The sequence below is a fragment of the Miniopterus natalensis genome, chromosome X, assembly GCF_054644295.1.
Source record: "Miniopterus natalensis isolate mMinNat1 chromosome X, mMinNat1.hap1, whole genome shotgun sequence".
In the NCBI taxonomy this organism is placed as follows: Eukaryota; Metazoa; Chordata; class Mammalia; order Chiroptera; family Miniopteridae; genus Miniopterus; species Miniopterus natalensis.
Genome location: NC_142103.1, coordinates 8,929,423 through 8,947,915, shown reverse-complemented (window position 1 = coordinate 8,947,915; position 18,493 = coordinate 8,929,423). Strand labels below are relative to the sequence as shown.

Genomic DNA, 18,493 nt, shown 5'->3' with positions numbered 1-18,493 from the left:
TGACAACAGTATAGTGAAGCTTGCTACCTCTTAATGTCAGAAAAGTGATCAAACAAATACCTCAAGCTACTCTTGTCTGGTTGTCCCTAGGCATTATGGGAACAGAGTAGGCTATATAATGGCACTTTCCTTGCACAGTCAGTTGCTTCATGTGACATTATTGCCCGGTTCCTGACAGTCTTCTCAAAATGAAATTTAGATCTTATAATTTATAACTATTGAACGTCTGGGAGGTTAAGCACAGCACAGTCCCAGACAAGAAAAAGTCAATAAGCCCTAAGGTTGTTTTACAGAAACACAGATCTCTATGGGCTGTGGTATTTGAATGCTTTTGGCCTAGAACATGAACCTTTGGGACAAAAACTACTTCCAACAAATCACTCAAACAGCAATAGTTTCTGAGGGTTTTCTCTTTAACTGTTCTTCATCCTGAACTCGAGGCAGATTCTCCTCAGTTCTGTTAAAAGTGAACTTCTTCCGCCCAGCCAGTGTGGTACAGTGGTTGAGTGTTGACCCATGAACCAAGTCGTCATCAGTTCGATTCTCAATTCCCGGTCAGGGCACTTGCTGTGGCTGCAGGTTCCATCCCCAGTAGAGGGCGTGCAGAAGGCAGCTAGCCAATGTTTCTCTCTGTTTCTATCTCTATATAAACCCTCCCTTCCTTTCTCTAAAATCAATAACTTTAAAAAAAAAAAAAAGTAAACCTCTTCCCTTTCACTGGGCAAATCTTAATGAGTTACATATTTTTAACAGTTCCACACTCCTTGGGTGTCTTGTCTTAGTCTGACAAGGTATAACACGAGTGATCCATGTATGAGGGATAAAGGGCATTGCAGCCAGCACACATTGTTCTCTGATTTGTACACACCTCAAAATCACTGGCTAAAACCCTTGCGGGGGCATAAATAACAGAAAAGGCATCTGTTTTCAGGTTTGGTACTTGGGCTGGGGAAGACATGGAAGTTGTTTTTTTATAGAACAATTTATGGTTACAATTTCGATGGTTGATTACTTGATTTCTTAATCCAGCTCCTAATCACATATCAAACACAAGTTCCAATAATGAAGCAATTTTAGACATGATTACAGTCTCTTACTGAGGGCTTTTGCCTTGAAACAAGGAACTCTCATCCCATGCTCAGTGTCGTAGGGATCAGGACAAGAGATGGGGTTGCGGCTCTTCTGCCCACACAATATAGGCCTTTGGAATAGAACTGTCTTCTTTCCCACTGATAGCTGACTCTGTATGGTCAGCGCAGTAACGGTGACAGTAAAGTAGTGACTAAAACAGCATCAGCCCACTCCCTTCTTCCCTCCACGCTATGTCAGTATTCTTTGGACAAAACAGCTATTTCACTGCTACCCTGCTTGATCAACTTACATGGCTTCTTATTGCCTACCAAACCAGGTCTGCATCTCAACATGGCCTCCAAGGCCCTTCATGATGAAACCCAGCCTTACACATCTTCTAAATGCCACACCATTGCCCTTTATAGATCCCCCATGCTTGTCCTTGCTCCTGGGCCTTTACAAAGCTGGTTCCTCTGCCTGGACTGCCCTTCATCATCTTCTCCTCCCAGCAAACTCCTGCTTCCATTTGAAAACCTACAGTTGTTGCCTTTTCTATCGTGCAGGCTTCTATACAGCCCCAGGCAACCTTAATGCCTTCCTCTTGGCTCCATTTTGTTCAGATACAATTATATCACATTGAATCATAACATTTGCCTTCGCATTTATTTTTATTCCCACCTTTTGAAAATTGTAGGCTTTTTGAGGTTACGTGAACCATGGATCATCTCTGCATTTCCTCTATCTCTTTTATATCTAGATGAATTGACACTCAGCACATGTTTGTTGAATGAATCTGGATGGCATATAACTGTTTAGTACACATTTGATTTATAGCAGAGGGAGTCACAGAAAGATCCTCTTTTGTAGGAATATGAAATGACCGCAAAGGATGGCAGAGTAACTACCTGTTCTTGGCCACACTTATGACCTGTCTCTCTTCCGATATATAAATGTCTCACAAGCTAAGCATGGTAGACACCAGGATAGGCAGGCCATCCCATAGGAAATGACCCCAGGAATAGGTTACAAGTCATAATCACTTATAGGAAACAGAGGGTTTGAAGTCTATAACTGACATCTGCAGGCAGAAAGGGCTTAAGAGCAAAGCTAGAAATGAGAGCAGCCCCCTGCCAAGACTCCCCAGCCATTGGCTTAGAGGTCCCTGTAAGCCCAGGTTGCAGCAGTGACCATCATACAGTTGTCAGCAAAGGAAAACAGCATTTACTGCTGGTGTCAACAGGTTCCAGGAATAAAGGGTTTTAGGGGAGGCCGATCTTCTCTAACTGGTGTTTAGGGAAAGATCTGAGGTCAAAGTGTGAAAGAAGGAGCAGCATATAAAAAGAAAATTCATCTTGACCAGCTGGTATTGCTCAGTGGTTGAGCGTCGACCTATGATTCAGGAGGTCACGGTTCAATTCCGGGTCAGGGCATGTGCCCAGGTTGTGGGCTCCATCTCCAGTGAGGCGTGTGCAGGAGGCAGCCAATCAATGATTCTCTCTCATTGATGTTTCTGTCTCTCTCCTTCTCCCTTCCTCTCTCTGAAATCAATAACATTTTTTTTTTTAAAGCCATCTTATGCTTGTTTGAACTTCAGCACCACAGTTAAATAAAGGAGGGAAAATAAAGATGAAGGTTAAAACCGATTAAAATTTTGGGGGAATCCACATGAAATGTATGTTTTACCACCACCTGAGTGTTAACTATATGGACACTCCGTAAGTCATTGAGATGTTGCTTAACCCCAAGGATAGCTTTTGAATTTAAATAACCCTTCCCATGTCCTTAAAAGAAGAATTTCAAAAGGGAAGTGAGCTAGTTAATACACAAGCAGAGATAGTCTTATCTCCCTAAGAGACCTGGGGTGGCCTGTGCCTCCACCTCTCCAACCCTGTTTGCACCAAAAACCCCTAAATCACATGTTTAATACCATGTCACATGCTGGTACTCAGGGGATGGGTTCTCCAATGAAGACACATGTCTAATTTTACAACCATGTTCCCTGAGAACAACCGGAGGCAGCTATCACAACATTCAGCAATTTAATTTTTTAATGTAACCAATTATTTAAAAATAAGATTCGTGCTCTCATTCCACAAACATTGACTGACAACCTACCAGGTTTTAGGTACTAAACCCAATGCTGGAGACACAAGAATGAATGAGACAACAGCACTGAACTCAAGCAGCACACAGTCCAGCAAGAGAGGTAGAGGGTTAGAATATGCCATTTCCTCTTCCACCACCTGACTGCTGCTGCTCTCTCAAAGGTCATCAGTGTCTGCCTGCTTGCCAAGCCCAATGACCTCTTTTCAAGAATCAGACCCCTTGGCAATCTTATTCTTGTGACATTGGAGGAAAAATCTGATTGATTTTAAGGACCAAGTCCTACAAATATCTAAGGAAAAGCTTTCCAGGCAGAGAAAGGAGCAATTGCAAAGGCCCTGAGGTAGCAGCAGGCCTGGTATATTTAAAGTAAACCAAGGAGACTGGTGTGATTAAAGAGGAATGGACACAGCGCAGAGCAATAAAATATGATGTCAGAGAAGAAACAGGGGCTTGCAGGTCATGGGGAGTCCGCAGTCTTATATTCTTCATGAAATGGGTGCCATTATAGGGTTTTGAACAGAAGAGTGACAAGATCTGAATAAACATTTTAAAAGCTTCATCAGCTTGGTTACTGAGTGGAAAACAGGCTATAGGGGACCAATGGTGGAAACAGGGGAACCAGCCGGGAGCCTTTTTTCAAAAATACATTTTTATTGATTTTTTTGATTTTTTTTTAGAAACAGAGGAAGGAAGGAGAAAGAGAGAGAAACATCAATGTGAGAGCAGAACATCAATCGGCTGCCTCCTGCATACCCTCTGCCAGGAATTGAGCCTACAACCTGGAATGTGCCCTGACTGGGAATCAAACAAGCAAACTTTTGGTGCACAAGAAGATGCCCAACAAACTGAGCCACACTGACCAGGGTCAACCAGGAGCCTTTTAAAGCAGATCATGTAAAAAATGATGGTGGCTTGGACAAGGATGGCCAAGGAGATGGAGATAAGAGGTGATCAGATTCCAAACAGTTTAAGAAGGCAGAGAATCTGCTAATGGATTAAATGTGGCCTGGGAGAAGAAAAGAAATGTGGAAGATATGCTGAGGATTTTGGCCTGAGCAACTGAAAGGATAGAGTTTCCATTTACTGAGGTGGTAAAGATTGTGAGAGAAACAAATTTTGGGGGAAAGTCAGAAGTTTGTTAGGAGGCAGGTCAAGTTTGAGATATCAATTAAGCTTCCCAGTAAAGATATGGTGTGGGATGCTGGTTATATGAGTCTGAAGCCCTGGGGAGGGCCCAGGCTGGAGATGCATAGGGAAGGTGAGCCTGAGCCCCACCTTTCAGCATCCTCTCCAAGCATGCTCCACATTATCCAACCATCAACATCAGCCACTTGGTATAAGAACGAGCTTGCCTGTAGCCAGCCTGGCCTCCTTACCTTCTTCCTCACACATCATACTCACCCCCACCTTTGTCTCAGGACTCACTTTGCCCATAAAAGTAGGGGTTCTAATGATGGCAAAAGCCATCTAACAAAGTAATATAGTCACAGGTGTGGTATAGGTTCTGTTATCCTGATGAACTGTGTTGCACTTAAGGAAACATATTCTTTACAGGGTTACTTTTTTTCTAACACATACTAGCATCAGAATGTGAAGAGCTGTATGAATTCAAAAATGGTGTCCTAGATGCCACAGAAGTTTCTCAAGAAAACAACCTCCAATCAAATCCAACTGGAGGTCAACCTACTAGCAGGCCAGGTACCCTCAAGCTAAAATCTTGGTTTATTATTTTATAAGCAAAGCAAGAAAATCATAGTGTTTTGTTTCTTGCCAAAACCAATAGAAGTGAAATAAACCAGATCCTAAAAGCTGTCCTAAGCCTCATGTTTTGTTACACTGTTTGTCTACTAGGTACATCGTTAGCTCCTTACTAAAGTCATTTCCTGGCTGGGAGCTTGACAAGTACTAATTATCCTCATCAGTTCCCCTACCCTGCAAACCAGATTCACAAAAGTTTAAAAATGGTAAAATTGGAAAGTCTGGAAAACACAGTGTGCACAAAAATATCCAGAGAGTTTTAGAAACACTGGCAGGTATCCAGATAGAAAGTTGGGCAAAAAATAAACACATTTAAGTTTCCTCATCCACAAGCGGTCAAGTAGCCACTCTTTGCCGTTCTCTCAGAGAGCATGTTCCACTGGGGGAGCTGAAGTTATGCTCATGGGTACAAAGCCTGACATCTGATTTATCCTTCCATTTGGGCATCAGAGGACATTATAGATCCTCACATAACTACTCTTCTGAGCCTGTGCAAGAAAGAGAGATAGCCAAGCCACTCGGGAAATGACTCCACAGTCGCCCCTGGGAAGTTGGGCTAGTGCCAGGCAAAGGAAAGCTGCCACTTCCTCAGATCACCATGGCAATAGCAAAAGTTATTAGATGATTTTCTGGGTCTGACTGGTGCTCTCTGTGATTCCCAATCCACTAGCCCACCATAATGTCAGTCTTCTCTTTTTGTTAAGCTGGTATGTGCATATAAGCGGCCAGTCTGTCTGTTTGCATGCCTACCCACCCGTCTGCCTTTTCATTTACCCAAGAGTAAAACTAGAGAGTTGGTAAGGTCTATAGAGTCATCTTTTAGCACACTCCTTCTTTTTACAGTTGGAGAAACTGGGGCCAAGAGAGAAGTGACTTAGCCAAGGTCTTCACCATGAATTTAAGAGTTGGAATGTGATCCTAGGTTGGCTTATTTTCAATTCTTGGTCTCTGTCCATCTCTGGCTCAGCCTCTTGCTACTTTTGTCTTTTTTCCTTTATCTCTGTATTTCTGCTCTTCTCTGTGCATTTGTCTCTGTCTCTCCCACATACACAAGTTTTGGAAAATTAATCTTGTTTTGGTATGTGTCCTACTTTTTTTGCCTTTTTTTTTTTTTTTAATCACATCCCTATCACATAAATACTTAGTGAAAACCCCTTACTTTACTACACTGCCTCTGCTCTAAGCTTTGGTCATATTTTGGTAATACCTCCTTTAGCTAAAAAGGTCAAACAAAGCATATTTATTATTCCACAGATATTGCTTTCACCCGTGGGATTATTACAACTAGGGAACATCTCAAGTCTAATTTCTTAAATTAATTTTTATGATACTTCTTCTCCTCCTAAATTGACCCTGACCTTGGAGTATCTGAAATACTATGCATATTTCCCCATGACAAATCAAGAATCCACTATTAATTTGATCCATACTTTCCAATGTAACCTGTTGTAAAAAGAGAAAAAAGAAAGAATATTGCTTGCTTTCTCATTCCCAATTTTAAAAAATTAACACTGCGATCTGATGCATATTATATACAAAATAGCTTTCAATTTGAAAAGTCACAAAAAGGGAGAGAAAACTCTCTAGAGGTTTTACAAAACCTGTAGAATGTGACTTGCCACCTTCTGTTTTCTTTGACTTTTTTTTTCTTCTGGGTACAGTGAACTTTATTGATGGTGCAGGACAAGGTAGGGCTCCCTAAGCCCCTCCTCTGCTTCAGGGGGTCTGAGATGGAAACTGTGGAGGTCAGGAGATTGTGTTGGGGGGTCAATTTGGGGCAAGAACTCCCCAGTAGCTGAGGGCCTCTCTTCCTCTCGCTGGGGCTGGTGATCCAGGGAGCTCTTACTCCTTGGAGGCCATGTGGACCATAAGGTCCACCACCCTGTTGCTGTAGCCAAATTTATTGTCATACCAGGAAACGAGCTTGACAAAGGGGTCATTGAGGGCAATGCCAGCCCCAGCATCAAAGGTGGAAGAGACAACCTGGTCCTCAGTATAGCCCAGAATGCCCTTGAGGGGGCCCTCTGATGCCTGCTTCACTACTTTCTTGATGTCACTGTATTTGGCAGCTTTCTCTAGGCGGCAGGTCAGATCCACAGCTGACATGTTGGGGGTAGGGACACAAAAGGCCATGCCAGTGAGCTTCCCATTCAGCTCAGGGATGACCTTGCCCACAGCCTTGGCAGCTCCAGTAGAAGCAGGGATAATGTTCTGGGCAGCCCCTCGGCCATCACACCACAGCTTCCCAGAGACGCCATTCATGGTCTTCTGGGTGGCATTGATGGCATGGACTGTGGTCATGAGTCCCTCCACAATGCCAAAGTTGTCATGGATGACCTTGGCCAGAGAGGCCAAGTGGTTGGTGGTACAGGAGGAATTGCTGACAATCTTGAGGGAATTGTCATACTTGTCATGATTCATACCCATCACAAACATGGGGGCATCTTCAGAAGGGGCAGAGATGATGACCCTCTTGGCTCCACCCTTCAAGTGAGCCCCAGCCTTCTCCATGGTAGTGAAGACACCGGTGGACTCCACAACATACTCAGCACCAGCATCACCCCATTTGATGCTGGCAGGATCTTGCTCCTGGAAGATGGAGATGGACTTTCCATTGATGACAAGCTTCCTGTTCTCAGCCTTGACTGTGCCTTTGAACTTGCCATGAGTAGAGTCATACTGGAACATGTAGACCATGTAGTTGAGGTCAATGAAGGGGTCATTGATGGCGACAATATCCACTTTGCCAGAGTTAAAAGAGTTAAAAGCAGCCTTGGTGACCAGGCACCCAATATGGCCAAATCCATTCACTCTGACCTTCACCATCGTGTCACTGGGCTGTGGCTGGTACCGCGCGGGAAGATGTGGCTGTCTGATGAACAGGAGGAGCAGAGAAACTGTTTTCTTTGACTTTATATGGGAAGGGAAATGAGCATATCAGCTGTGATGGATATTCTTTCCCATTTGCTGTCTACTTTAGATTATGAGCTTCCAGAAGACAGGACTATCTCAATCCTCTGCTCAGTGCCTATTTAGTACCTGATATAAACAGGCAATGAATCTGTGCTTTTGGCTCAGATGCAGCTACTGCTAGAACTAGAACTGGTGTTGCAAAAAGAAAAGAAAATCAAGGCTGGCTCCGCACAACAGGTCAGTTGAGAGTTATTCTGACCCAGTCTGGTTCTACATTTAAGGAGAAACTTCAGAATACTCCTTATAAAACTTACTTATTTTGAAGCTAGGACTCACCATTATATCCACCTTAAAGAGATTTATTTGAGGTAAAGAAAATGAGTATACCTGCTCTATCACTTGCTGTAGCAACTTATGGAATAGTTTCCTCAGGAGTTTTTGACCCAACAACCTCAACCTAGTGCAGAATCTTGGTGGCACCAGCTGTGTGCTATTAGCATGTACCCTATTCCATCATAAAGTTTATTTTTCTCCCCAATTCAACTGTGAATAACATAAAGGCAGGATCTCAAGCAGGGAGCTAAAATCACACTAAAGATGCAACTAAACAACAATCATTGGCTTCCTCCCACTTTACAAAACCATCTTTATTTTAATAGTTCTCCTTTACTGGAGGCACAATCAACATTTCTAGAACATATGGAATCACTAAAGGGAAGTTGTAGAAACCACTTAAGTTAGCACAGGAAGAAGTACACAGTGTGTTTTCAGTCCTCCTATCATGGCTTCCTTTGTCCATCTCCATCTTAGCATTGTTACTTATAAACATTTTCACTTTTCATAGACTCAAATTGAATATATCTCATCAAAATAGTATATTATCATTCTACAGATTTGTTTGTTTCAAAATAGCATAAAGGAAATTTCACTGTATTGGGGCTAATAAAATGAAAAGACTAAATTATAAACTGTCATTATCAAATTTCATGTATTACAACTATATTATATAGTTTGGAATATTTCTAAATGTTCGTCTTCTTTTTTTAATCCTCACCTGAGGATATTTTTTCCATTGCTTTTCAGAGAGAGTGGAAGGGGGTGGGGAGGAGGGGGGGCAAATAGAGAGAGAGAGAGAGAGAGACATCGATGTGAGAGACACATTGACTGGTTGCCTCGAGCATGAGTTCTGACAGAGGCCAGGGATTGAATCTGCAATCCAGGTACGTGCCCTTCATTGGAATCAAACCTGAGACCCTTCAGTATGAGGGCCATGCTCTAACCACTGAGCAAAACCAGCTAGAGCTCTAAATGTTCATTTTATATCCCACTCCCAATCCTATGATAATTTTTACCAACAGAATAGTTAAGGTACATTTGTCAATAATGACAGGGTTTGACCAAAATTAAAGGGAGGCAGAGAAATAAGGGCAGTGCTATTCATAGCTACAGACACTTAAATGATCATTGCAGGGTAACACCCATTGCTTAAGTCCTTTAACTGCATTTGAAAGCATGGAAGTGCTCATCACCACTCAGCATAGAATGTATTTTTATTGGCAGTCAAAAAATATTATATGAATTACATATAACTCTCATTTGGGGCCAAAAGTACTATCAGTCAATTTGATCTTCTACTATATTTATAAGACCTTTCTACATATCATTTTGATGCTTCAAAAAGCCATTTACACCCATAAAGGATAAAACTGTTCCCACTGAGTTTATTCCAAGGCTACACATTTCTAATCTAGCACTCTGCTTATTTCTTTCCTAACGCCTATCACAACCTGAGCATACTTTATTGACTTGCTTGCTTTGGATGGTCTATATCCACCACTAGAAGGTAAGCTCCCTGAGAGCAGGAACTTGACCTGTCTTATCCAATTGTCAAATCCCTAGCACAAAGAACAGTACTGGGTTATGGCAGGTGTTTAACAAATATATCTGTAATGACTGAATGAATGAATCAATTAATAGTAAATCTCCGATCACAGTATTGGATAATCACCAAGTTGGAGGTTCCCTCCTGGTTTCATCTACTGAAGGCCATCACCTGCTTCCTTCAGTCTCGATATGACTTAGTGCCAACAGACCTATGATTGAAAGCTAAGAGAAGACGTGAAGAATACCTATTGCCAAGATGGGAAACAACCTCCTCCCTAAGAAGGGGAAATCAGAGAGCTTGTGCTTGAGATTGTAGGACAGAATGTTGAGAAAGAAGACCATCCCCTAATTATCGTGCTTTCACTTTGCACTCAGATTAGAAATGCAGTGCTCGGTACTCACATTAAACTATATAGTTAATGTGAATGGAATTTAAAAATCAACCTCAAGAGTATTATTTTATTCATAAATATTTATACTAAAAGAGACACTGAAGGTGCTCATATAGAAAGGAATAAGTGAGGTTTACAGAAATTTCCTGGTGGATGGCTTAACGCAAGATGTTATAATCAATGAGTATTAAATCACATTGCTCTTTAATGATATAACATCACATGGTTTTCAGAGAATCTTCCTCAGAAAGCTCCCAACCTCCCATTTCATTTCCTTTTCTCACAAAAGATACCAGCATTTATAATTATAACTAATTTTTGAGGTTGTCTCACTTTATTTCACCCCTTATGAATTTCAGAAAACCTTCCTTGTTTCCTACATAACCAGAAATTAATTCTCATTAATTAGTCTGAAAAGGTTATTTAAGCAAAAGAATATCCCAGTGACCTCTTTTGCCTGCATAGATTCAGAGGCAGGCTATTGACTAAAAGGTGTATGTGAATTGGAAAATGGCTCCTGCCTAAAGCATCCCATAATGCTCATTTCTTCCCTGTAGCTTTTATTTCTTTTCATGCAAACAAGGTGTAATGGGCTTAAGAAACTCTCTATTTTACCTCATGTATCATCTATGACATTGTCAAATCAATTCATATGGAAAAATGGGAGAAAGAGTACGCACAGGCTCCTCATAAAGTCTCATGTGAATGAGTAAAGGCCACTGAAAGACCCATTGATGCCAGTTTACGATAACTCTGATATTCCATGCTTGCACAGGAGCAGCCTTCTTGTAGGGCTCCTGATAAATGAACAGGAGCTCCCAGAGAAGAGAAGGTAAACTGTACCCTGCAGCAAGCAGAAATCAAGTCTGAAATTGGAGAAACTGTGAGAAGAAAGACCAATGTGCCGCCAGATGCCACTTATACGTGGTTTCTAGCATACCCATGGCCAAAATTATGGAAGTTGAAAAGTTTTCAAACCACATAAGGCCTTGATGAAGCCCCTTATAATTCCAGTGTCTCTGTGATGAGACGATGCTAAGTTGTCTGGAAAATTGATGGAACAAATTGGACCGTAAGCCAATGAAATTGAAGGGACAGGAAGCCCCATGGTGCCACAGTGACAGTCATTTTTTTTTTCTTAGGTGCCATTTTAAGATTTTAAAGAAGGGCCATCTTCCAAATAGGAAATATTTCAACTCTGCAAGGGGAACAGAAATAATCTAGTCATTTCTAACTTGTGAAATAGTATTCTCCATTTTATGTGCACATAAGATCTCCTGTGATATATAGTTGTACTACAAATACCCTGGAAAAGACAGTGAGACCAAACTGATGGAAAACATTGCAAACAAAAACCATCTAGAATAGTGAAACAGAAAGATAAGGAAGAGGCAACAAATATACCTGGAAAAGGATTCAAAGTACTGAGAAAGCAAAATAAAAGGCATCTAAATATTTTGATGGAGAATGAGCTATAGCTATAATTAAGAGTGAGCTTTAAAAAGATGATGTATACATTTAATTGTGGATCTCCAGTCTATAGGCATAATCCTCCCTTTCTTCTTTTATTTCAATGGAATCTTGCATTTGGGGCTCTATTTCCAATCCAGACACACCTTCCTCTGTATGACCTTGTACTATCTACCAGCTGGCCCTAAACCCTCCAAAACTAAGTGCACTTTGCCTATTCCTAAGGTTTTTTTCCCACCTTCATTGATAAAATTCCTTAAGAATAATGAATTATAAGTGCTGTGAACAGAAGTAGCACCAAGAATTAAACAGCAAAAGCAGCAAACAAGCAAGCAAAAAATACCAGCTGCATAGGTAATTACAAATCAAGGTACCGAACAAGATATAGTTGACTTGGGTTCTTGCCCCAAGTCTACAATAAATAAATAGTGTATATTTAGGTAAGTCCTTGTCTTAATGGGTACCTGTCTCTTCACACACAACATTACGGCCTTTTAAATTAGAGCCATACAAGATCTTGACTTAGACAAAGAATCATGCCCAGGTTTTCTCTGGATTTGTAAAAGTTTGCATTCTTAAAATCTAGTCATGGAGTTGATTCTTGTGTTTAGAATATGGTCAAATATCTGAATAATAAGTGGAATAGTGGAAACATAGAAGGGAGTCGCCAAGGGTACTTTGAATGTTGTAATTTCTATCTGTTCTAAGCTCTCCAAACCCACCCTTCTTGCTTCCCCGTCTTCTTCGACAAAGTCCAGTGCAACAGATTAGGAAGGGGTGGGGAAGTTAGGTAGGGCAAGTTTTCTAACTCCTACTTCAACTCCTAACTCGGCTTCGGCTAGGTGTTAAGGAAGACTGTCATTTTGAAGCCAACTTATAATAACTTCCTTAGTTTTAGTGGTATTTGTTTCTTCTTGGAGATTTCCTATGGGCAAGCTGAAAAGGCAGTGAACTTGCAGATATTCATTTATGAGAAACTGACAATTGCATCTGTAGTGTTAAGTTGTTGCCCTAGCTGGTGGAGGTTAAAACAAGAAGCAATGTTTTAACTTCTTGTGACATTTACCAGAATTGTAAAACTGGCTTTTGCTGGAAAACTTATGCTTAATCTAAGCAGCTCTGAATCACTGGAAAATGTTCCTACACAGCCACTTTGTAAAATTAAACAGAATGTTGGAAAGAAATCTTGGCTCATGTCTCTGAAAACAACTAATTGTACCACTTTAGAGCTAGAAAGAACCTTAGGGATCTTCTATTATGAACACTGGTCTTAGAGATGAAGAAACAGGCTGAGAGAGAGGAAGTGGCATGTCTCAGGTCATACAGCTCATTTGTAGCAGTGAAGTCTGGGACCAGGTCTTCTGACTCCCAATCCAGTACTTTTCCCACTCCAGAAGTAGACAAAGCTAAATGCCACCATAATTGCTAACCTTTTATGTTTGGGTTTTTCTTTTAACAGGCAGTTTGTCTTGAGCAGCAAAAATGCTTTGAGCAATCAAGTAAAATAGCCCTAAGGAATTAGTAGGCCCATTTACACTCTATGACAGGGAAGAGGATGAACTTGATGAATTCTAACAGTGACAAGAACAAGAAAAGTGTGGAACAGAAGTCTAATAAGGAGAATGTATTGGGTTATACTTTAGGATTAGCTAATAACGTGGTCCTAATTATAGCATGACCAGAAGGAGTAAAATTAGAATTGGTATCAAGTCCAGGAAAGTATAAAATAGAGGAAACCAAAGGGCCTAGACAAACTGTTAGTAAAGTCTGTACAAAACCAATAAAAACAAAAAGCAAAATGTACCTTATCACTCCTCACCCTCTGAGATTAGCTTATTTATTTGTATACTTATTTATGTTGTCTCTCTCCAATATGTGCGTGCACGTGAACACACACACACTTTACAAAAACAGAAGAATAAGGACCTTGTCTGTCTTATTGTCCCCAGGCCTAGAGCAGTGCCTGAAATGTAGTAAGTGCTCAGTGGATACATATTAAATGAATACATTTGAGAAAGATAAAACAAGTTAGACTATGGTTGATGCAAATCATGAGAAGATATCCAAGATTACAAATCCAAGGATGTTTTTATTATGCTTATTTCCTATCACAGTAAGAGAAGTACATCAATGTCTCTAACTCATTTAAGACAAAGGAAATAAGAACACCAGTCAATATGTGCACCATTATTATGAGAGCTTTTGTGCTTTCAAGGTGCTCAAAGAGGTGCTGGCATAGTGGAAGAGGGGTGGTGCCACGTATATATCCATAGGAGGAGCTCTGGGGCATCGGGGTAGGTTTTCAGGATTACAAATGCAATGAGGAATCTTTGCAACCTGAGCGTGAACATAAAAGGTACTTTGAAATTTACAATTGGGACCAAGAACACTTGCATTTAAGAGTTGCAATCAAAGAGCCATGCTAAATTTCTAAAGAGGAGGCTGGAGTGCACCAATGAAGGCAAGAAACTCACCTGGTTTACTAGGCTATTACAGTTTGTAGGGTAAGATGGCCTGACAATACTTTATAGGGCAGGAACTCAACTGGAATGGATTTACTTAATTTGGGGAAGGTGGGAAATGGGGTCACCCTTCCTCAAAAAGAATGTTGTTCCCTGTGCTAAACCTATAAGCTAGGTCTATAGATTCTGTAAGAATAGCTCATTTACAAAAAATTCTCCTAACAATACTATGAACATTTTCTTATCCCTTTGCTCTAATTAAGTTTCAGGGTTTGACATAATCATTCTCACTTGCCTGAAACACTGAGAGCCAGCTAGAAATGTAAAATCCCAAAGGAATTCAATATTTACTAAATTTAAAGGAAGTAATCAATTTCTAATTCAAATTTATGCACATTCTTTTCCCACTTTGGCACTGTCTTATTTCCCTTAAGTTCCTATTTGGTCATTAAGATTGTCAGCAAGGTTACAGTTGTTGAACAATTTGTTACATGCAGCAAATATTTTTAGACAAATGAAATTCTCAGTGTACTTATATATAACTAAAAAAATATATATAAGGCATTTATAGACAAAGACTCTATCTGTTCTATATTCACAGCCCATTGCTCCAGAGGGTGTGGTGTCTAGTAGGTATTCAGTATATATTTGCAGAATGAATGAAAGAAAAATATCTATCTACCCTGACAGAATTATTTTCACACATTCGAAATCTCCGGCATAGCTCTCCCGGCATGTGTGCGTGTCTATGCATGCATATGCTCTCAAAATTCCCACATGCTCATTCTTCAGGTTGAATATATCCTTCCTCTTAGCAGGTGTGTTTGTATAACAAAACACTGAAACAACATCAACCATACAAATTGTCCCAAGAAAGTTAAATTTAATTAACATTTCCCTGAATCTTGCCAACCTTCTAGCACCTAAAAATTGAACTCAATTTTCATTAGGAAAGCTGTTTCCTCTTTCTTAGAAAACACACACCTTTTAAAGTTTCAAGTGCCAATTTATTATCCCCAGTTCATAATAACATAAATTCACAATTTACTTGTGATTGCTTTCCCTGGAAATCTCATTTTAAACCACTTGCTTCACTTCAGCTACTTTTACTTCTGCTCAGACTAATGCCCAGCATTTCTTCCTTGTTTTCAACTCTTAGTGCTACTTGAAGCTACATTCCCCCATTTGCATTCCTGATGCAGAATGACAAAAACCAGACTACAATTCAGTCTCCTCAGGTATCCTGCCCTGGAGATGCTAAGCAGGCAATTGGAAACTGGAGTTAGCCTGGAGCTCCAGAATGAGTTAAGGATTGGAGAGTTCAATTTAGGAATCACTAGTGTAGAGGTGAAAGGTGAAGCTATGTGAGGAAATGGAATTACCCGGAATGAGAACACAGCAAGAGAAGAGAAGCAGATCAATGACAGAACCTTGGGAATTGCTCCATTTAAAGAGTGAGGGGGAGTGAGAGGCTGTATGTGTATGTGTGTGTAAAAGAGATCCCAACAAAAGAAATTAAGTGTTAAGAAGAAGACAGAAGGTGAACCAAGATAAATTATGAATGCTTTCAAGCAAGAGAAGTGCAGAAGTGCAAGAACCTCCAAAGAGTTCAAGACTGAGGCCAGAGAAGAAGCCATTGGATTTAAAAACATGATGGTCACACATAACCTTTGGGAAAGCAGTCTTGCTAATATCATCCTTATGGACTCAGAGTGTCCATATGTGGATGTGTACAGGTGTATATGCATGTACTCCAAACTGCCATAAGATGAAATGTTACTAGTGAATGAGACTGCTACTGGGTGTGCCAGACAATGGCAGTAATAACCACTACTATTTGTTGACCATTTACTGTGTGCTAAGAACAACACTAAGCACTTGATATTCCTGATCACAATTTAATCCTTGCAATAACTCTGTAAGGTGGCTACATTTTACAGGTGAAGAAACTGAAAACCCATAGAGGTTAAATAAATTATTTAAGGTTACACTGCTACAAAGAGGCAGCACAGGATTGAACCAAAGCCCATGCTTTCAGTCACTAAAGTAACACTTCCACTATGCTGATGTTAACTAGGTAACCTATGCATGAAGGGAAAATAGCTAACAATGGTTGTGTCTCCAATTATCAAGAGCTTTCCATAGGCCATCTCCTTTCACATCTATACCATCACCTTTATGGCTATGTTTAGGTAAACTTTGTGAAGTCATATTTAAAGGAACCTGATTCAGCTTTTTGGAAAATAAGCTGAAGCTATATGATTTCAAAACAAGCAGTTATAATTCAAATGTATCAGTACAATAGTTCCCAATGGTTTGAAAGCTAAAAAAACAAAAACAAAAACAAAAAAACACACAAAATAAACACAAGCATGACATCATTCACTTGGTGGTTGTTACTGATATTCAAATTACTGATAATCATACTCATCTGAAAAGTGAGGGAATTTGACGGGATGATCATAAAGGCCTCTAGCCTTGACTTTCTAAGACTCTCATATGAGGGTCTAATACCAATAATTTTAAAGATATGGAATATGAAGTAGAATGTAAATGCAGCAGCAGAACTGGTTGGTATATCAGTATCCTTTAGTTCCTTAAATTTACAGAGGCTACTGTTAAAATATTATAAAAAATAGATTTTGGCTGTTCAAGACATTGATTGCGAACTTAAACAGAAGCTTGGAAACTACATCACAAAATGATACACTGAAAATCCAGCCAAATAGTTTGCTTACAATTAACTGCAGACCTTATGATACAGCAGGTTATAGGAAAAAGAGAGAGAGTGACAAAGATTCTGACAATTAATGCTTTGGCTGTTTACAAAAAAACACATGAGGTTCTGGTTTCAATTAGTATCACTGTTCATTGTGCATGTGTATAGCAATAACAAGGCATTTGGGATGACATCCACTGATTGTTCCCTTCTCTTTTTGAATTGCAAAACCCATTCAGACAACTAAATAGCATATATTTATGCAAATTTTAATTATGAGGCAGAGATAATCATAATCTTATATATTTATAAAATGGAATGACCAATAGAGATTAGGAACTCTCCTCTGCTTAATTCAATTTGCTCCTCTGCAGAGTTCAGGCCATAAAGGTCTCTGGCCTATGGGATTCCTCTACCTTGCAAGTCTGCATACAAGGTGGGACAAAAGTAGGTTTACAGTTGTGAGTACCTCATATACAGAGTTGATTCTTGTATTGGTATTTATTAATAATTGTATTATTTTTCATACAAAAACCTACATTCGCTCCATCTTACATTTACATACTTTAAAGCCCTGATACTTTTAAATAACTGGATAGTTGATTTCTCTTCAATAAAAAGCTGACCTAGTTGGTTCCTAAACGAGTGACTAGCCTAGCAACAGGCAGGCATGCCTGAGCACTGTGAAGAAGGCATTGTTGGTGGGTGGTGGGGTCTTCTTCCCCAAAACACTCCACTATGTCATCCTATTTCAGTAAAGAGAAAAAAGGAGCTGATGACCTACTGCCCAACTATCTGGGGTTTTGCCCCTAAACATTCACCCCACCTCTGAACTAAGTCTGCACGCCTAAGACTACATACATGCTTGGGTAGTTTCAGCTATTTTAAGCTTAAAAAAAAAAAAGTCAAATAAAAAATAATTTGTCTGGGCCCCAAATCTAACTATTTATTGTATTGAAATTAAACTGATAAGCAACTGCAGAGTCCATTTATTCCAGCTTACTTAGGTTTAGTTAAACGAAAAATACATTGTCACTTACCTCACTGCATCTAGAATCTGAAAAATCCTCCACCTGTTAAAGGAACAGTGAAACCAGGCGCTAGCAAGAACTTGGTAAGAAAGAAGTTAAAATAGTGAAAGTTTTCCAGTTTGATTTGAGAGCACATTTTTTCAGCTTTCAAACCCACAAGGAACCAGCTCACATATGGCTCCTTCACCTTGCTCCTCATTTAGCTCCTCTCAAGTAGTGGGGAGATTACAAAACACAGTGCTAAAAGGGGAGCCTTAAGATCCAGGCCAATGAAACCTGATGGACTGAGAATGACAGATCATACTCATTCCATTCCCTTCCACAGAAGCGATAGCCATCTAAGCAAAAAACAAAAGTCATTAAACCAAAAGCCAACTAAACCAAACCAAATGCTATGGTATCACTAAAATGGAAATGGCTTGACTGAAAGGACCTAGTAGGAATTTGTAGAAATTGTTCATATTATCAGGAATATATAAAACACAAATAACAAACGGAAAAGGAAAAGGAAAAAAAGAATGATTATGCTGATGTTCTTCAAGAAAAATGAAAATTGAAAGAAAGCACACAATAAGTGATACACAAAGAATTACTCTAGTCCTTTCTATGCAAATGCAGGACATCCATCAAAGTAAGCAATGTGTCTCTCCATTAAAAAAAATGCTCAGCTGTTTCCATAATCTATAT

The 18,493-nt window shown here is 39.9% G+C and overlaps 1 protein-coding gene and 1 pseudogene across 1 annotated transcript in view; both read right to left on the bottom strand.

Annotated features, from left to right (window-relative positions):
- Positions 1-18,493, bottom strand: part of HS6ST2 (heparan sulfate 6-O-sulfotransferase 2) — a 253,546-nt gene that overhangs the window by 62,643 nt on the left and 172,410 nt on the right. The window lies entirely within an intron of this gene.
- Positions 6,756-7,761, bottom strand: LOC107525765 (glyceraldehyde-3-phosphate dehydrogenase pseudogene; annotated as a pseudogene).